The sequence below is a fragment of the Schistocerca americana genome, chromosome 1 (genome assembly GCF_021461395.2).
Source record: "Schistocerca americana isolate TAMUIC-IGC-003095 chromosome 1, iqSchAmer2.1, whole genome shotgun sequence".
Lineage (NCBI taxonomy): Eukaryota > Metazoa > Arthropoda > Insecta > Orthoptera > Acrididae > Schistocerca > Schistocerca americana.
The window spans coordinates 1,148,286,056-1,148,302,181 of NC_060119.1; the positions used below are offsets into that span (position 1 = coordinate 1,148,286,056).

Here is a 16,126-nt window from a genome sequence, read left to right on the forward strand (position 1 = left end):
GATTAGGAAATGAAACGCTTAAAGTAGTAAATGAGTTTTCCTATTTGGGGAGCAACATAAGTGATTATGGTCGAAGTAGAGAGGGTATAAAATGTAGACTGACAATGGCAGGGAAAGCGTTTCTGAAGAAGAGAGATTTGTTAACATCGAGTATAGATTAAAGTGTCAGGAAGTCTTTTCTGAAAGTATTTTTATGGAGTGTAGCCATGTATGGAAGTGAAACGTGGACGATAAATAGTTTGGACAAGAAGAGAATATAAGCTTTCGAAATGTGGTGCTACAGAAGAATGCTGAAGATTAGATGAGTAGATCAGATAACTAATGAGGAGGTATTGAATAGAATTGGGGAGAAGAGAAATTTGTAGCACACCTTGACTAGAAGATCGGTTCGTAGGACATATTCTGAGGCATCAAGGGATCAGCAATTTAGTATTGGAGGGCAGCACGGAGGGTAAGAATCGTAGAGGGAGACCAAGAGATGAATACGCTAAACAGATTCAGAAGGATGTAGGTTGCAGTGGTACTGGGAGATGAAGCTTGCACAGCATAGAGTAGCATGGAGAGCTGCATCAAACCAGTCTCTGGACTGAAGACTACAACAACAACAACATAGTCTTTAAAGACTATAGCAAAGCTGCTGATAATGTTCAAAGAGGAAAACTGTGGAGTATTATCGAAGAAAGACGAATACCACTACATCTACTATACAGTGGAAAACAGATGAACGCACCGTAAAGCTAAACCTGGGAATATCAGCCAACGAAATGTCAATAAAGCGGCCAGACATGAATGTTGTTTCACCGTTACTGTGTATTTACATTTACACAGCATTGTGAGGGAATGGAAACATCGGGTTATGAAATTTAGTGTAGAGGACAGCTTCAAATGGAGAAATTTTATCTTATGTTTGTTGACCAGATTCTAGTTGCAGATAGGGAAGATAATTTACAGAGAGTGCTATATGAACTACATAAAATAGGAACGGAAAATAATTTAAGCACGGTCCATGGCATTCAAGGGCTCGCAACCTTTAAGATGTACATTCATATTAGAAAACAAAACCGTGAGTAAGTTAACACCTCCAGACTCTTGGGCTGTGACATGTCAAGTTGATACAGAAAGAAAAGAAAATAATAGGGGGAGAGAGAGAGAGAGAGAGAGAAAGAGAGAGGGAGAGAGAGAGGAAAGGGGAGAGAGAGAGAGAGAGAGAGAGAGAGAGAGAGAGAGAGAGAGAAATTGATAACATGAGTGCCACCATTACAAGAACGCTTAGGGGAAAAGTACGAAAGGACTCGATGCTAAATGTTTATAAAGTTACGGCTGTTTCTTGTGGACTGTACGGAAGTAAAAACTAGGCTATGAGCTCTAGAACGCATCGTAGATTCCAAGTAGCCTAGAAGAAATTTTTGAGAACACGCAGCCAAGTCGCTGAAGAAACAGTTCGGTGTAAAATACAATTATGAGCAACGGTTTCAGAAGTGTCATAAACGAGGCTTTCTTTATCAGAAAATTAAACAGGTGTGTGAGACAATATATGAGTACGTGCAATACTTGAAGCATCAACATGTAGACATGCTACATCGTTTTCGGTGTTTCCAGACTGTTTGATTCAAAGTCATTGCATTGTGGAGTTCTATTCTGCGAGCTGTTCAACATTGGTTGTACACAAACGCAGATTTTTTACGGTTGAATGACCTTCATGTCTGATGCAGTTGACACTTTTCCGTATTTTGAAAACTTTTGATCGACTGTAGCCGTTGGACATAGAGCACGTCCCTTGTCAGTTTCATAATTTATAGTGTACAGCAAGCTAGCTGACAAGATGCTCTTGAAACCCTTTGAACAGCTTTTTCCTCATAGAAGCACGATTTAACACAATTTTTACGACGAACATCAACGCACAATTGCACCCCAACCTGTATCATACGAGTCGTCCTCACCAGAGCCGACAATTACATCGATCAGTGAGAGCGAATTAGGAGGCAGAAATAATTACAGATTCCTGTGTTCCATCACCTTCTTCTTGTGTACCCTTTGAAAAGGGAACGAACAATTCCTTTGCCATCCATGTCCTATATGAGCTACTGCTCCATCTCTAATCACCTCGTTGTCCACGGGGCGTAAAAACCTAATCTTCCTTCTTTGCTCCTCTGGTGTACGAGAACACACAGATCTGTGCCGGCCGGGGTGGCCGAGCGGTTCTAGGCGCTACAGTCTGGAATCGCGCGACCGCTACGGTGGCAGGTTCGAATCCTGCCTCGGGCACGGATGTGTGTGATGTCCTTAGGTTAGTTAGGCTTAAGTAATTCTAAGTTCTAGGGGACTGATGACCTCAGAAGTTTAGTCCCATAGTGCTCGGAGCCATTTTTGAACTGATCTATGGTAAAATAGAGCACACGCCAGGCGTTTGTGGAATTTTGAGTACAACAGAGATATTTGCGTGTGTGCAATGAGGTGAGCGTGTGCGTAAGGAAGTGCGTCTGTGCGTACACTTGCCTCACGAATTCTGCCGTGAATTGTTCTGTGTTTCTTATGCACTGTTAAGCAGGCTGGCAGTTCTTCAACTTTTGATTACCGTGTAATAGGCTGCCAGTGTAAAGAGCTGACCCCGGCAATTGCACACAGACGGCTATTCCACTGCGAGTACTTAAGCAGGATATCCCGAGGGCGAAAGAGTGCTGCGCCGACCTAGTTGCGAAGTCGCCGCTCTCTCGGGTATAGAAAGACGCGCCGTACTGCGAACAGCTACAGACAACTCCTACAGTTCGTTCTAAGATAGACCTGCTTGATAAGATTATCTCCGAGGAAGGTGCTTCACTACAGTGGACAAGGACTCTTTATTCTCATGGTCTGCCTTGATGGCAGAAATACAGTGTTATTTTTAATGCTTACATCACAGTTGTATCATCATAGGGGAATTAGTTTCAGAATTTAAAAAAAAGATACACAACTCTGCATACTTATAGTTTAGTCGAAGCGACTCATCTCTTAACCGTACAGCAGTTTCGTTACATTTTATGTCGTATTTGACGGAGCATAGAGTGTAACAGAGGAATGCAGTTATGCTCCACTTCTGTTCAAACTCTGAGTCGAAGAAGCAATGACGGAATTAAAATATAAGTTCATTCGTGCGATTAAAATTCATAGTTAAAAAACATCAGTGGTAAGATTAGCTGATGACATTGCTATCCTCACTGAACGTGAAGAAGGATTGCAGGCCATACTGAGTGGCATGAACAGTGTACTGAGGACAGAATATGGATTGGGAGATAATCAAAGGAAGACAGAAGTAATAATGAGTAGCAGTAACGAGATTATTGAGAAACTTACCAACAAAATTGAGGACCACGAAGGAGTCATGATACCCAAGAAGCAGGATAACATATGATGGAGGAAGCGAGGGGGACATAAAATGCACACTAGTACAGCAAAGAGGGCATTTCTGGCCAAAAGAAGTCTGGTGGTATCAAACGTAGGCCTTAAATTGAGGAAGAAATTTCTGAGAATTTACGACTGGAGCACAGTATTGTATGACAGTGGCGAAATCGAAGCTTTTAAGCTCTTTATTCGCAAGAAGTAATGGCCGCTATCGACAGGGGATCTCAGGTTGATTCCGTATTTCTAGATTTCCGGAAAGCTTTTGACACCGTTCCTCACAAGCGACTTCTAATCAAGCTGCGGGCCTATGGGGTATCGCCTCAGTTGTGCGACTGGATTCGTAATTTCCTGTCAGGAAGGTCGCAGTTCGTAGTAATAGACGACAAATCAACGAGTAAAACTGAAGTGATATCAGGTGTTCCCCTGGGAAGCGTCCTGGGACCTCTGCTGTTCCTGATCTATATAAATGACCTGGGTGACAATCTGAGCAGTTCTCTTAGGTTGTTCGCAGATGATGCTGTAATTTACCGTCTAATAAGGTCATCCGAAGACCAGTATCAGTTGCAAAGCGATTTAGAAAAGATTGTTGTATGGTGTGGCAGGTGGCAGTTGACGTTAAATAACGAAAAGTGTGAGGTGATTCACATGAGTTCCAAAAGAAATCCGTTGGAATTCGATTACTCGATAAATAGTACAATCCTCAAGGCTGTCAATTCAACTAAGTACCTGGGTGTTAAAATTACGAACAACTTCAGTTGGAAAGACCACATAGATAATATTGTGGGGAAGGCGAGCCAAAGGTTGCGTTTCATTGGCAGGACACTTAGAAGATGCAACAAGTCCACTAAAGAGACAGCTTACACTACACTCGTTCGTCCTCTGTTAGAATATTGCTGCGCGGTGTGGGATCCTTACCAGGTGGGATTGACGGAGGACATCGAAAGGGTGCAAAAAAGGGCAGCTCGTTTTGTATTATCACGTAATAGGGGAGAGAGTGTGGCAGATATGATATACGAGTTGGGATGGAAGTCATTAAAGCAAAGACGTTTTTCGTCGCGGCGAGATCTATTTACGAAATTTCAGTCACCAACTTTCTCTTCCGAATGCGAAAATATTTTGTTGAGCCCAGCCTACATAGGTAGGAATTATCATCAAAATAAAATAAGAGAAATCAGAGCTCGAACAGAAAGGTTTAGGTGTTCGTTTTTCCCGCGCACTGTTCGGGAGTGGAATGGTAGAGAAATAGTATGATTGTGGTTCGATGAACCCTCTACCAAGCACTTAAATGTGAATTGCAGAGTAATCATGTAAATGTAGATGTGGTGCAATAGAAGAATTTAGAAAATTAAGTAGACTAATAAGGTAAGACATGAAGAGCTTCCCCGGAAAAACGCCGACGGAATAAATGTGCGGCAAAAGACTGACAAGTGAAGGGACATGTGTTAAGACGTCTGGGAATAGCTTTCGTGGTACGAGAGACACATGTACAGTGTAAAAAAAGACTGGAATATATCCAACGAATAACCGAGGATGTAGGGTGAAGTGCTACTCTGAGATGAAGAGTTTCGTACAAGAAAATATCATTTGGTGAGTCGCATGAAACCAAAGCACTTTGTAGAGGAAGATTAATAAAATATAAAATAAATCACCAGGTCCGAATGGAATCCCAGTTCAATTATATGAATAATACTCTACGGTATTGGCCCCTTCCCTAGCTTACATTTAGCGTGAATCTGTCGCCCAACAATAAGCCTCAAGCGACTAGAAAAAGGCGCAGGTGACTCCAGTGTATAAGAAGGGTAAAAGAACGGACCTGCAAAATTACAGACCAGTATCCCTAACTTCTGTTTGCTGCAGAATCCTTTAACATATTCTGACTTCGGATGTAATAAACTTTCTTGAGACTGAGAAGCATATGTCCACGAATCAGCATGTTTTTAGAAAGCATCACCCTTGGAAAACTCAGATTGCCTTTTTCTCACATGATACTCTGCGAACTGTGGATGAAGGGCAACAAGCAGATTTCATATTTATAGATTTCTGGAAAGCATTTGAGATGGTGCCCCATTGCAAGCTGTTAACGAAGGTACGAGCAAATGGAATAAGTTCACAGACATGTGAGTGGCTCGAAGACTTCTTAAGTAGTAGAACCCAGTATGTTGGCCTCGACAGCAGGTGGTCATCCGAGAGAAGGGTATTCTCGAGTGTGCCCCAGGGAAGTGAAAATAAATGTGTGTGAAATCTTATGGGACTTAACTAACTGCTAAGATCATCAGTCCCTAAGCTTACACACTACTTAAGCTAAATTATCCTAAGGACAAACACACACACCCATGCCCGAGGGAGGACTCGAACCTCCGCCAGGGAAGTGAGATAGCAGCGCTGTTGTTCTCTGTATACATAAATGATTTGACCTACAGGGTGGGCGGCAATCTGTGGTTGTTTGCTGATGACGCCGTGGTGTACGGTAAGGTGTCGAAGTTGAGTGACTATAGGAAGATACAATACGTAGACAAAATTTCCAGTTGGTGTGATGACAGCAAAAGCTAAATTTGTAAAAATGTAAGTTAATGCCGATGAGTAGGAAGAAGAAACCTGTAATGTTCAGACACGGTATTACTAGTGTTCTGCTTGACACACTCAAATTGTTTAAATGTCTGGGCATAACGTTGCAAAACGATATGAGATGAAACGAGCATGAGAGAACTGTGGTAGGAAAGACGAATGATCGACTTCGGTTTATAGGGAGAATTGTAGGAAAGAGTGGTTCACCTGTAAAGGAGACCGCCGGCCGGAGTGGCCGAACGGTTAAAGGCGCTACAGTCTGGAACCGCACGACCGCTACGGTCGCAGGTTCGAATCCTGCCTCGGGCATGGATGTGTGTGATGTCCTTAGGTTAGTTAGGTTTAAGTAGTTCTAAGTTCTAGGGGACTTATGACCACAGCAGTTGAGTCCCATAGTGCTCAGAGCCATTTGAACCATTTGTAAAGGAGACCGCATATAGCACGCTGGTGCGGCCTATTCTTGAGTACTGCTCGAGTTTTTGGGATCCGTACCAGCTCGTATTGGAGGAAGACATCGAAGCAATTCAGAGGCGGGCTGCTAGATTTGTTACCGGTAGGTTCGAAAAACACGCAAGTATTATCGAGATGTTAGGAAACTCACATGGGAATCCCTGGAGGGAAGGCTATGTTCTTTTCGAGAACCTGGAGAAAATTTAGAGAAACGGCATTTGAAGCTGACTGACGAACGATTCTGCTGCCGCCAACATACATTGTGCGTAAGGACCACGAAGATAAGATGCGAGAAATTAGGGCTCATACGGAAGCATGCAGATAGTCGTTTTTCCGTCGCTCTATTTTCGAGTGGAAGAGGAAAGGAAATGACTAGTAGTGCTATAGTGTACTCTCCAGGAGCATCTATGTAGATGTAGATGTAGATAAGTACGTTTGAAGCAAATGTCACACTTGTACATCGCAATGGGAGGCAGTTACGGGGTTTCGAAAAAGTAACCCTTTTGTACATCTTTATGATTACGCATTGTACTGCCCCAACTATAATGAGAAAAGTCGGGAAGAAATCAGAAAAATTTCTGCTCCGAACACGTGTCTATGTGCTCACAGAAGTGGCGTGTTACAATGTCTCGGCCGGCTGGTGTGGCCGAGAGGTTCTAGGCGCTTCAGTCCGGAACCGCGCGACTGTTACGACCGCAGGTTCGAATCCTGCCTCGGGCGTGGATGTGTGTGATGTCATTAGGTTAGTTAGATTTAAGTAGTTCTAAGTTCTAGGGGACTGATGAACTCGGATGTTAAGTCCCATAGTGCTCAGAGCCATACGATTTTGAACAATGTCTCGTTATACAGTTCACTTTCCGCAGTGCTGGATGTACTTTCTAACATGCGGCTGCAAACCGCCTCTGCACAAGACTTGGCTGCGTCTCATGGGTCTTTGTGTCAATGGTGGGGCACGATCTATCTGCAGTTGAGTCATAGGCCTACACTCGCCCCTAGGCGATCATCGTCGTTGCGTTATTAAGACATTTGCTCGCGCAGGTAGAAGCGCTGTGTGTTTCGTGGGACGTCGCGGCGCAGGTGTTTGCGAGGGAGAAAGCTGCTTGCCTGGGCTCACAGCGCCTTTTACGTCTGCTTGCCTGCGTGGGCGGCTACGGCCGTCGCTGTCGCCGGGTGACTGTGATATAGTGAACGCCGCTCCGGCTGCCACGCCCGGCAGCGCAAACCGGCGGCTGCGGCGCGGTCTATGCCCGGCTCATGTGAACGGGCCGTACCACGTAGTCTACCTGCAGACCTGAGGGCCAGTGAGCGATGTGCGGTATGAAACTTCCTGGCAGATTAAAACTGTGTGCCGGACCGAGACTCGAGCTCAGGACCTTTGCCTTTCGCGGGAAAGTATTCTACCAGGAGTGCTAGTTCTGCAAGGTTAGCAGGAGAGCTTCTGTAAAGTCTGGAAAGTAGGAGACGAGGTACTGGCAGAAATAAAGCTGTGAGGACGGGGCGTGAGTCGTGCATGGGTAGCTCAATTGGTAGAGCACTTGCCCGCGAAAAGCAAAGGTCCCGAGTTCGAGTCTCGGTCCGGCACACAGTTTTAATCTGCCAGGGAGTTTCATATGAGCGCACACTCCGCTGCAGAGTGAAAGTCTCATTCAATGTGCAGTACGTTACGCGTAGATCATTACTCATATAAAGTTACAAAATGGAGTGCCGAAGCGTCCGTGACAGCCACAAAACATACGCGATTTTTATGTAATGCACATTTTATAAACTGTTGGCGCTATCACGGCCACTTCTTGATGTGGTTGGCTGGCGCTCGTCTCGAGATCTTCGGCCGACTGTCGTTCAGTGGTTTCTTTGAAATTCCGCCAGCACAATGCGAAAGATTCACGCTCCAATGTTCGATACCACCAATCGGAGGTGAATCTTTGACAGTGCCAGCCACTCGTGCTGATAAAACGTCAGAAAAACCACTTAACGACCGTCAGCGTAGCCTCGTGCAATGGGAACCAACAGCTAACATGTTAATGTACTTTCCGTTCTTCTGCTTAACTTGTAACTGGTTCAAATGGCTCTGAGCACTATGGGACTTAACATCTGTGGTCATCAGTCCCCTAGAACTTAGAACAACTTAAACCTAACTAACCTAAGGACATCACACACATCCACACCTGAGGCAAGATCCGAAACTGCGACCGCAGCGGTCGCGCAGTTCTAGAATGAAGCGCCTAGAACCGCTCGGTCACACCGGCCGGCTAACTTGTAACTAACCCTGCTCTTAAAATAGTGTAAATCGCCATCTCTTCCACAAAATTTTTCGAATTATACAATCATCAAACTGAGCGAGGTGCTGCAGTGGTTAGCACACTGGACTCGAATTCCGGCTGACGACGGTTCAAACCCGCGTCCGGCCATCCCTGATTTTCCTAAATCGCTTCGGGCAAATGCCGGGATAGATCCTTCGAAACGGTACGGTCGATTTCCTTCCCCATCCTTCCCTAATCCAAGTATGTGCTCCGTCTCTAATGACCTCGTTGTCGACGGGGCGTTAAACACTAATCTTCTCCTCCACAACCACCTTGAGCTGTTGCGAGCTCGCAGTCCCACTGAAATAGTATAATTAAGCAGGTATCATCTATATGACAAACTCAGCGTCTCAGTCACGTAATACTTTATTGAAACTGATTACCGGTTTCCGTTTAGCAGCCATTATCAGTTCTAAAAATTTAGCAGCGTCACGTGGGCGTGTAGCCAGTACATGACATACATTGTTTAGGCTGTGAGGTACTGGCGGGAGTGGAGCTGTGACGGCAGACCGTGATTTACGGTCGGGTAGCTCAGACGTTAAGGCAACGTCCCGGGTTCGAATACTGATTCGTAATCTGCCACGAAGTTTCGCAACAGCGCACACTCCGCTCCAGGGCGGAAAGTCTTTTCGGTATGCATGCCCGCACTATAAAATATATGATGTCCAGTCTGATATAGCACAGAGGACAAGACAGGTTTCAATACGACCAAGGTAAATAATTGAATATGGGAATAACAAAACGCAACTCACGGACAGGGTCGACGGCAGAAAGTGATTCGAGAGGGGACAAGATTATAAAACTGACATTTTTTGTAAAACTACACTCTGCAACAAAATTAAAGGATCTCTTTTTTTAAATTCCGTAATTGTCCCCCGTTGCGAAGCTCAAGTTTGAAATGTCGCTCAAAGGCGCCCACGACCTTTCTCTGTAATGGCGCAAAAACGTGGCGCCATGCGATGTAACCGTTTGGCTCGGCAAGGCTTCAAACAGCAAGATGTCGACACATCGAAAAAAATGCGACAGCCTGGAAGTTCACGTGAGCTGTAAAGCGATTAATGCTGTCAATATGGCATCAAGCTTCACCACAACTTTGCCCAACGTCACCGTGGACGCGTCACCCTATGAGAATGTCATCAGAGACCCTCTGCCCACATTTCATCCCTTCTTTTGACGTCTTTGCGATGGTGTTTACAACTGCTACATCTAGTTTTGAAATCACGCATTTCAGGCACACCGAATGTAGTGAAAAGCCTCTGGGGATGGTATAATCGGTGTCAGTGGAACAACCACTTTCCATGGGTCGTTGATTCCTACACATTTCGTGGTCGAAAACAACAGTTCTTAGTGTGACGAGCAACAGGTAGATGTTCTTGACAGCCTTTGACAGTGCTGGTACCGTCGTACACTTTGGAACGAGTAGGGGCCGTTCAAAACCATCTAGCGAATTTTCGAACGTGATCCGAAGCAGGAAAGGGTGCTCATAGTTTTTCGGCCCCCTATTTTTCCTTCCTTCTGTGGCATGATCACGCGGGAATACAACGTTAAGGTGTGCGTGAATAAAATGGCAGAGGGTTCTTCTAGGACTCTCCAGTTCGGGAACACCCTCAGGCCACCCAGGCAGTACTTGTGTACTTGTTAGAAATTTCGACACATTTCGGCCGGGCAGCTGCTCTAGCGCTTGAGGCTAGGCAAACCCCAGACAACGGCTGGCGAAGGTGTTGCCCTCAGACGCTAGAGCACCTGCCAGGCTGAATTGGTGTCGAGCTTTTTGACAGTTCGCAGAGACGTCAAAAGAAATGGGGAAATGTGGGTAAGAGGCCCTGTGACGACGTCCCCATGGTCTCAGACGTCCATAGTGGCACTGGGCAGAATTGTGGTGAAATTTGGTGCCAATGTGATATTATTAACCCGCCTAACAGCACACAAGAACTTCCGATCTTTGGCCTTTCTTTCGCACGTGTCGGCACCTTACTGTTTGAAGCGACGCCGAGCCAAAGGGCGACGTCGTAATGCGCCACGCTTTTACACTCCATTACAGAGGAGGGTTGTGGGCACCTTTAAGCCAAATGTCAAACTTACGCGTCTCAATGGGATGCAATAGCAGGATTCCAAAAAGTGGTGCTTTAATTCTGTTGCGCAGTGTATTTCGGAGAATCTCAGAACCTGTCTTGCCGTGTGAACTAAATTTGACAGTACGTTCACGAATCTTATTATACTTCAAACGACTGATAAGTATCCTATCAATAACTTTTTGTGAAGGTATTGTTTTTTTTATTATAAACGTGAATATGAATGACATCTTTATAAAACAGTGACATGACATTACATTCTCTTCATTTAATCCAAGGTATCCAAGGAGTTAGTAACAGAACAATATTTTTATTTGTAAACTAATTATGTTACGATTAACATAGAAAATTACGAATCCGAGACAGAAAAAAAATCGAAGTGCTCGAGGAAATGCTGTTAGACAGGGAAAAAAAACAAAAAAAAATTACCATCAAAAAATGCCGCATTAATTCTTCTGAATGGTAGTCACAGGAAAGAAATGGGGAACAAAATTTAAAAAAAAAGGAAACTCTTATACAACTGTGATTCCATCTGTATGTAACACTGTTTGCTTACACAACTGCACATTTGAGCATCTTAATGGACTTATTACATTATTTTCATGCCTTTTATTATTTAGTGAGCACTAGAATTTTCAAACGACTGATATGTATCCTATCGGCCGGCCGGAGTGGCCGAGCGGTTCTAGGCGCTTCAGTCTGGAACCGCGCGACCGCTACGGTCGCAGGTTCGAATCCTGCCTCGGGCATGGGTGTGTGTGATGTCCTTAGGTTAGTTAGGTTTAAGTAGTTCTAAGTTCTAGGGGTTCAAATGGCTCTGAGCACTATGGGACTTAACAGCTGTGGTCATCAGTCCCCTAGAACTTAGAACTACTTAAACCTAACTAACCTAAGGACATCACACACATCCATGCCCGAGGCAGGATTCGAACCTGCGACCGTAGCAGTCGCGCGGTTCCGGACTGCGCGCCTAGAACCGCGAGACCACCGCGGCCGGCTGTTCTAGGGGACTGATGACCTCCAATGCTAAGTCCCGTGGTGCTCAGAGCCATTTCAACCATTTTTGTATCCTACGAATATTTTTGTGAAGGTAGGTTACTTAGGTTCCTGACTTCATTTTTTTATATTATGAACTTGAATATGAATGCCAGATTTACAATACAGTGATATGACATTTCATTCTCTTAAGATTTAAGCCAAGGCCGAATCCAATGTCTTTTCAAAGGTGCTTTTTTCGGGTCTTTTGGGTAAGCCGTAACCTAGGATCAGCATTGGCTGTATAAACATGAGAAATGTCTTAAAATCATCCTGAAATCGGGCAATACAATCGACTTCTAACAGCCTAGGACTGAACCAAGGCACCTGTCGTCGTCCCCCCCCCCCCCCCCCCCCCCAGTTTGACACCATTATTTGGGATCCCTACCAACTAGACTGCAGGATTCGTAAGTCGGTGACTAGATGTTGCGCTTTGTTATACGGGATAGACTACGAGAAGGTCCCAGTTCCTGGAGAAGGCACTTTTCCGAGCTCGAAATTCAACATTGTTCTGCTGTCTTTTCGAGTGGTTCGTTTCGGTCCTTGGATGTATAAGTGTACGTACGTACTGAAAGCATAGACGTGTTTTTCGGAGCCTCCAACAACGGCTGTGTCGCATAGAGACTGCAGGTTCAGCAAGCCTTTACGGGTTCCCTTTGTCCTCAGACAAATGGTAAACTACTGTTGTGATTACGTAGTGCGGCAAGAGGAGGGACGTCCTTGTGGGCACTAGGCAAGGACGGTGGCCGGGGGTACCATGTTCATGAAGTGCTGGGATTTATCGGATCTTGGACAGATACTTCTCTTCAGCTCGATGAGGCCTGTACGGGAAAGGGGGGGGGGGGTTTACACAGAAAAGATCGGCAACTCTTTTTTTTTTTTTTTTTTATTCAGGCCCTTTTCTGGAAAGTTTAGTATCTACCTTGACTGCAGCACAGTAACGAAATTGCCGCCGTGCAAGGAAACGGTCTAATATTTGGAGAACCGCGTTATAGCCAAACAAATCCAAGTAGTATAGTGATTGCTAAAACCACAGAATGTCCCGTAGCGCTGAGTAGGTCGAAATCTGTAGTTTAATAGAATGGCATACAAATATTGCTACGAAAGCGAGATCGTGTTGCAAAAAATAAAAAGAGTACACCCCCAGCTTCCAGGTGACTGGATTGGATTGAAGAGTTCCTAGATAACAGAACGCAGCATGTCATTCTCAATGGAGAGAAGTCTTCCGAAATAAGAGTGATTTCAGGTGTGTCGCAGGGGAGTGTCGTAGGACCTTTGCTAATCACAGTATACGTAAATGACCTTGTGGATGACATGGGAAGTTCAGTGAGGCTTTTTGCGGATGATGCTGTGGTATTTCGAGAGGTTGTAACAGTGGAAAATTGTACTGAAATGCAGGAGGATCTGCAGCGAATTGACGGATGGTGCAGGGAATGGCAATTGAATCTCAATGTAGACAAGTGTAATGTGCTGCGAATACATAGATAGAAAGATCCCTTATCATTTAGCTACAATATAGCAGATCAGCAACTGGAAGCAGTTAATTCCATAAATTATCTGGGAGTACGCATTAGGAGTGATTTAAAATGGAATAATCATATAAAGTTAATCGTCGGTAAAGTAGATGCCAGACTGAGATTCATTGGAAGAATCTTAAGGAAATGCAATCCGAAAACAAAGGAAGTAGGTTACAGTACGCTTGTTCGCCCACTGCTCGAATACTGCTCACCAGTGTGGGGTCCGTACCAGATAGTGTTGATAGGAGAGATAGAGAAGATCCAACGGAGAGCAGCGCGCTTCGTTACAGGATCATTTAGTAATCGCGAAAGCGTTACGGAGATGATAGATAAACTCCAGTGGAAGACTCTGCAGGAGAGACGGTCAGTAGCTCGGTACGGGCTTTTGTTGAAGTTTCGAGAACATACCTTCACGAGGAGTCAAGCAGTATATTGCTCCCTCCTACGTATATCTCGCGAAGAGACCATGAGAATAAAATCAGAGAGATTAGAGCACACACAGAGGCATACCGACAATCCTTCTTCCCACGAACAATACGAGACTGGAATAGAAGGGAGAACCGATAGAGATACTCAAGGTACCCTCCGCCACACTCCGTCTGGTGGCTTTCGGAGTATGGATGTAGATGTAAATGTAGATGACAAGTGATACAATTGCCCCGCCTTGTGCATGCCTGTGCTTACGTGTCAACTGCCCAGTTAGACGCCAAGAGTGTTAGAGGGGTCTGCGCGTTTACTGGCGAGAGCAGTCCCTAGTGGGGACGCTTAGTGGTTGTTAGTGCGAGATGAGCCCCCTGGGGCTGTTAGTAGGGCAGAGAGACGGGGACTGACCTGTGACGGGGACGGAGACGATAGCGCGTGCTGGCCGCGCCGCTTCCAGCCGCCGACTGCCGCCCGCCCGCCGGCCGCTCGCTGGTCCAGCCGCAGCCGCCTCCGCCCCTACCACCGCCGCCCCCCTCCCGTCCCCGCCGCCTCCGGGAATGCTGGACGCGATGCCATCGCGCGCTGCCCACACGACCCTCCCTGCCGGCCGACCTCTGCCCCTTCTAGAAGCGTAGCCCAGTTTTCGCGTCGCTCGCTTCTCCGACGGCTCGAGGATGCTGCGAAACTCCTTATCAGCTCTGTCACCGCCGCCAGCTTTACACCAAGTCAACTGATCCCTCCATTTCGACCAGCTCGCGTAGCTCGACGCGCAACGTACTTGCTTGCGCTACAGGGACTAGGGTTAGGCATGCGCATCTACACTACTGGTCATTAAAATTGCTACACTACGAAGATGACGTGCTACAGACGCGAAATTTAACCCACAGGAAGAAGATGCTGTATTACGCAAATAATTAGCTTTTCCCAACATTCACACAAGGTTGGCGCCGATGGCGACACCTACAACGTGCTGACATGAGGAAAGCTTCCAACCGATTTCTCATACACAAACAGCAGTTGACCGGTGTTGCCTCGTGAAACGTTGTTGTGATGCCTCGTGTAAGGAGGAGACATGCGTACCATCACGTTTCCGACTTTGATAAAGGTCGGATTGTAGCCTATCGCAATTGCGGTTTATCGTATCGCGACATTGCTGCTCGCGTTGGTCGAGATCCAATCACTGTTAGCAGAATATGGAATCGGTGGGTTCAGGCGGGCAATACGGAAGCCGTGCTGGATCCCAACGGCCTCGTATCACTAGCAGTCGAGATGACAGGCATCTTATCCGCATGGCTGTAACGGATCGTGCAGCCACGTCTCGATTCCTGAGTCAACAGGTGGGGACGTTTGCAAGACAACAAACATCTGCACGAACAGTTCGACGACGTTTGCAGCACCATGGACTATCAGCTCGGAGACCATGGCTGCGGATACCCTTGATGCTGCATCACAGATAGAAGCGCCTGCGATGGTGTACTCAACGACGAACCTGGGTGCACGAATGGCAAAACGTCATTTTTTCGGATGAATCTAGCTTCTGTTTACAGCATCATGATGGTCGCATCCGTGTTTGGCGACATCGCTGTGAACGCACATTGCAAGCGTGTATTCGTCATCGCCATACTGGCGTATCACCCGGCGTGATGGTATGGGGTGCCATTGGTTACACGTCTCGGTCACCTCTTGTTCGCATTGACGGCACTTTGAACAGTGGACGTTACATTTAAGATGTGTTACGACCCGTGGCTCTACCCATCATTCGATCCCTGCGAAACCCTACATTTCAGCAGGATAATGCGCGACCGCATGTTGCAGGTCCTATACGGGCCTTTCTGGATACAGAAAATGTTCGACTGCTGCCCTGGCCAGCACATTCTCCAGATCTCTCACCAATTGAAAACGTCTGGTCAATGGTGGCCGAGCAACTGGCTCGTCACAATACCCCAGTCACTACTCTTGATGAACTGTGGTATTGTGTTGAAGCTGCATGGGCAGCAGTAGCTGTACACGCCATCTAAGCTGTTTGACTCAATGCCCAAGCGTATCAAGGCCGTTGTTACGGCCAGAGATGGTTGTTCTGGGTACTGATTTCTCAGGATCTGTGTACCCAAATTGCGTGAAAATGTAATCACATGTCAGTTTTAGTATAATACATTTGTCCAATGAATACCCGTTTATCATCTGCATTTCTTCTTGGTGTAGCAATTTTAATGGCCAGTAGTGTACATTCTTACTCTGCAGACAACTGAAGTACCGTCACATTATACCAGTTATTAGGGTTTCCGCCCGTCCACACGTACTGAGCGCGGGAAGAATGATTGTCTGCATGCCTGTGTGAGTACTGTAATTAATCTAATCTTGTCCTCGCGATCCCTATGTGAGCGAT

General features: G+C 45.9%; 1 protein-coding gene across 1 annotated transcript in view; it reads right to left on the reverse strand.

Annotated features, from left to right (window-relative positions):
- LOC124619374 (SPARC) overlaps nucleotides 1–14,222 on the reverse strand; it is a 100,471-nt gene extending 86,249 nt beyond the window's left edge. The window contains exon 1 of the mRNA XM_047145704.1: nucleotides 14,149–14,222. The gene's annotated coding sequence lies outside the window, so the exon portion shown is untranslated. The remainder of the gene's footprint in view (nucleotides 1–14,148) is intronic.
- Nucleotides 14,223–16,126: the final 1,904 nt, after the last annotated feature.